The following is a 5352-nucleotide window of genomic DNA, read 5'->3' as shown; positions in this document are numbered from 1 at the left end:
ACAAAGGAATTGGGACAGGACCTGCACCTCTGGGAGGGAGCTGTGAAGGAGGAAAAGTTTCCAAACAATAGAAACCTCCCTCACTGGGGGAGGGGCAGAGAGGGGAGCTTCGGGGCCTCAGAGGAGAGTGCAGTAACAGGGGTATGGAGGGAAAAGCAGAAAGATTCCTGCACAGAGGATAGGTGCTGACCAGCACTCACCAGCCTGAGACATTTGTCTGTTCACCGGCCGAGTCAGGTTGGGGCTTAGAGCTGAGGCTGGAGCTTTGGTGGTCAGACCCCATGGAGAGGACTGGGGTTGATTGTGTGAAGACAGGCTGAAGGGGACTAGTGTGCCACAGCTGGCCTGGAGGAAGTAAGGGAAAAGTCTGGACCTGACGGAGAGGTAAGAGACCATTGTTTCAGGGTGTGTGAGGAAAGGGCCTCCCTGCTTCTTGTGCCCACATACAGCAGAGCACTGCCTAAGTGAGCTCAAGAGATGGGCATGAGCCACGGCTATCTTCCTGGACCCCAGAGGCAGACACAGACTGCTACCACTGCCACCAAGGGTCCTGTGTGCAAGTGCAGGTCACTACCCCCATCCTCCCAGGAGCCTGTGCAGCATGCCGCTTCCAGGGTCCCATGATCCAGGGCCAACTTTCCTGGGAGAACATATGGCATGCCTCAGGCTGTTGCGATGTCACACTGCCCTCTGTCACCACAAGCACTCCCCACATCCTCTGCCACTGCAGGCTCGCACCACATTCCAATTATAACTACTGTACCCCTCCCTCTCCCCAGTCTGAGTGAGCAAGAGAGCCCTAATCAGCTGCTGTCTTAAATCCCTCTTGTTTGGGCATGGAACAGAGGCCTGAGGGCAGCCTACATGCAGAGGAGGGGCCAAAACCAAAGCTGAACCCCAGGAGTTGTGTGAACAAAGAAGAGGAAGGGAAATCACTCCATGCAACCTCAGGAGCACTGGATTAAATCCCTGCAACTGGCTTGGGAAACCCTGCATCTAGGGAATACCTGAATAGACAATAAGCATTCCCAAAATTGAAGCTGTGGACTTTGGGGGTAACTGTGGACTTGGGGTTTGCTTTCTGTGTTTGATTTGTTTTTGATTTTAGGTTTATCTTAGTTAAGTTTTTAGTGTTTGTTTTCATTTGTGGTGGTTTATTGGTTTTGTTGCTCTCCATTTTTTTTGTGAGTGTGTGTGTATGTTTATTTGTGTGATTTTGTCACTTTAGTTTTGCTTTTACCAGTTATCTTGGGGTTCTGTCTGTTCACTTGTATTTTTTTTCCCTGCCATGCAGCTGACAGGGTCTTGGTGTTCTGGCCAGATGGCAGGCCAGAGCATCTGAGGTGGGAGAGCCAAGTCCAGGATGTAAGACCACCAGAGACCTCTCATCCCCATATAATATTAATTGGCTATAGCTCTCCCAGAGACCTCTGACAACACTAAGACGCAGCTCCACCCAACGGCCAGCAAGCTCCAGTGCTGGACACCCCATGCCAGACAACTAGCAAGACAGGAACACAACCACACCCATTAGCAGACAGGCTACATAAAATCATACTAATTTAACAGACACCCCAAAACACACCACGAGATGTGGCCCTGCCCACCAGCAGGACAAGATCCAGCCCCACCGACCAGACCACAGGCACCAGCCTCCCCCACCAGGAAGCTTACAGAAGCCACTGAACCAACTTCACCCACTGGGGGAGGACAACAGAAGTAAGAGGAACTACAAACGTGCAGTGTGTGAAAAGGAGACACTAAACAGAGTAAGTTAAACAAAATGAGAGGACAGAGAAATATGCAGCAGATGAAGGAGCAATGTAAAAACCCACCAGACCAAACAAATGAAGAGGAAATAGACAGTCTACCTGAAAAATAATTCAGAGTAATTATAGTAAAGATGATCCAAAATCTCCAAAATAGAATGTAGAAAGTACAAGAAATGTTTAACAAAGACCCAGAAGAACTAAAGATCAAACAAACAATGATGAAAAACACAATAAATGAAATTTAACCTTCTCTAGAAGGAATCAATAGCAGTATAACTGAGGCAGAAGAATGGATAAGTGACCTGGAAGATAGAATACTGGAAATAACTGCCATAGAGCAGAATAAAGAAAAAAGAATGAAAAAATTGAGGACAGTCTCAGAGACTTCTGGGCCAACATTAAATGCACCAACATTCGAATTATAGGGGTTCCAGAAGAAGAAGAGAAAAAGAAAGGGTCTGAGAAAATATTTGAAGAGATTATAATCGAAAACTTCCCTAACACAGGAAAGGAAATAGTCAATCAAGTTCAGGAAGCACAGAGAGTGCCATAAAGGGTAAACCCAAGGAAAAACATGACAAGACACATATTAAACCAACTGTCAAAAATTAAATGCAAGGAAAAATAATTAAAAGCAGCAAGGGAAAAGCAACAAATAACATAGAAGGGAATCCCCATAAGGTTAACAGCTGATCTTACAGCAGAAACTCTGAAAAACAGAAGAGAGTTGCAGGACATATTTAAAGTGATGAAAGGGAAAAAACTACAACGAACTCATTCATATTCAACAGAGAAATTAAAATCTATAAAGACAAGCAAAAGTTAAGAGAATTCAGCATCACCAAACCAGCTTTACAACAAATGTTAAAGGAACTTCTCTGGGAGGGAAACACAAGAGAAGGAAAAGACCTACAAAAACAAAAACAACTAAGGAAATGGTAACAGGAACATACATATTGATAATTACCTTAAAGGTAAATGGATTAAATGCTCCAACCAAAAGGCACAGACTGGCTGAATGGATACAAAAACAAGGCCTGTATATATGCTGTCTACAAGAGACCCACTTCAGACCTAGGGACAAATACAGATTGAAAGTGAGGGGAAGGAAAAAGATATTCCATGCATATGGAAATCAAAAAGAAATCTGGAGTAGCAAGACTCATATCAGACAAAATAGACTTTAAAATAAAGACTATTACAAGAGACAAGGGCACTACATAATGATCAAGGGATCAAACCAAGAAGAAGATATAACACTTGTAGAGATTAATGAATCCAACATAGGAGCACCTCAATACATAAGGCAAATGCTAACAGCCATAAGGAGGAAATTGACAGCAACACAATAATAGTAAGGGACTTTAACACCCCACTTACACCAATAGATCATCCAGCCAGAAAATAAATAAGGAAACACAAGCTTTAAATGACACATCAGACCAGATAGACTTAAATCATATTGAAAAGGCATTCCCTCCAAAAACAGCAGAATACACTTTCTTCTCAAGTGCACATGAAACATTCTCTAAGATAGATCATATCTTGGGTCACAAATCAAGCCTCGGTAAATTTAAGAAAATTGAAATTGTATCATATATCTTTTACAACCACAATGCTATAAAACTAGATATCAATTACCGGAGAAAACTGTAAAAAGTAAAAACACATGGAGACTAAACAGTACACTACAAAATAACCAAGAGATCATCGAAGAAATCAAAGAGGAAATCAAAAAACCTAGAAACAAATGACAAAAAAATAACAGGAACAAAAACCTATAGGTGCAGCAAAAGCAGTTCTAAGATGGAAGTTTATAGCAATACAATCCTACCTCAAGAAACAAGAAAAATCTCGAATAACAACCTAAACTTACGCCTAAAGCAATCAGAGAAAGAAGAACAAAAACCCACAAAGTTGGCAGAAGGAAAAAATCATAAAGATCAGAACAGAAATAAATGAAAAAGAAATGAAGGAAACAAGAGCAAAGATCAATAAAATTAAAAGCTGGTTCTTTGAGAAGCTAAACAAAATTGATAAAACATTAGCCAGACCTATCAGGAAGAAAAGGGAGAAGACTCAAATCAACAGAATTAGAAATGAAAAAGGAGAAGTAACAACTGACACCACCAAAATACAAAGGATCATGAGAGACTACTACAAACAACACTATGCCAATAAAATGGACAACCTGGAAGAAATGGACAAATTCTTAGAAAAGTATAAGCTTCCAAGACTGAACCACAAAGAAACAGAAAATATGAACAGACCAATCACAAGCACTGAAATTGAAATTTTGATTAAAAGTTTTGCAACAAACAAAAGCCCAGGCCAGATAGCTTCACAGGTGAATTCTATCACACATTTAGAGAAGAGATAAGACCTATCCTTCTCAAATTTTCCAAAATATATCAGAGGGAAGAACACTCCCAAACTCCTTCCATGAGGCCACCATCACCCTGATACCAAAACCAGACAAAGATGTCACAAAAATAGAAAACTACAGGCTAATACCACTGATGAGCATAGATGCAGAACTTCTCAACGAAGGAGCAAACAGAATCCAACAGCACATTAAAAGGATCATAAAACACGATCAAGTGGGATTTATTCCAGGGATGCAAGGATTCTTCAGTATATGCAAATCAATCAATGTGATACACCATTCTAACAAACTGAAGGACAAAAACCATATAATAATTTCAGTAGATGAAGAAAAATCTTTTGACAAAATTCAACACCCATTTATGATAAAAACTCCCCAGAAAGTGGACAGAGAGGGAACCTGCTTCAATAATAAGAGACATATATGACAAACCTACAGTCAACATCATTCTCACAATTTACTCTAAGATCAGGAACAAGACAAGGGTGCCTACTTTCACCACTATTAATCGACATATTCTTGGAAGTTTCAGCCACAACAAGCAGAGAAGAAAAGGAAATAACAGGAATACCAATTGGAAAAGAAGAAGTAAAACTGTCACTGTTTTCAGATGACATGGCACTATACATAGAGAATCCTATAGATGCCACCAGAAAACTACTAGAGCTAATCAATGAATTTGGTAAAGTACCAGGATACAAAATTAATGCACAAAAATCTCTTGCATTCCTATACACTAACAACAAAAATTAGAAAGAGAAATTAAGGAAACACTCCCATTTACCATCGCAACAAAAAGAATAAAATACCTAGGAATAAACCTACCTAAGGATGCAAAAGACCTGTATGCAGAAAAATGTAAGACACTGATGTAAGAAATCAAAGATGATACAAACATAAAAGCTGGTTCTTTGAGAAGATAAACAAAATAGATAAACCACTAGCCAGACTCATCAAGAAAAAAAGGGAGAAGACTCAAATCAATAGAATTAGAAATGAAAAAGGAGAGGTAACAACTGACACTGCAGAGATAAAAGAGATCATGAGAGATTACTACAAGCAACTCTATGCCAATAAAATGGACAATCTGGAAGAAATGGACAAATTCTTAGAAATGCACAACCTGCCAAGACTGAATCAGGAAGAAATAGAAAATATGAACAGACCAATCACAAGCACTGAAATTGAAACTGT

The sequence above is a fragment of the Leucopleurus acutus genome (assembly GCF_964270905.1).
Source record: "Leucopleurus acutus genome assembly, chromosome: X".
Lineage (NCBI taxonomy): Eukaryota > Metazoa > Chordata > Mammalia > Artiodactyla > Delphinidae > Leucopleurus > Leucopleurus acutus.
The sequence above is the reverse complement of the archived record's forward strand: the minus strand, read 5'-3'. Positions refer to the sequence as shown.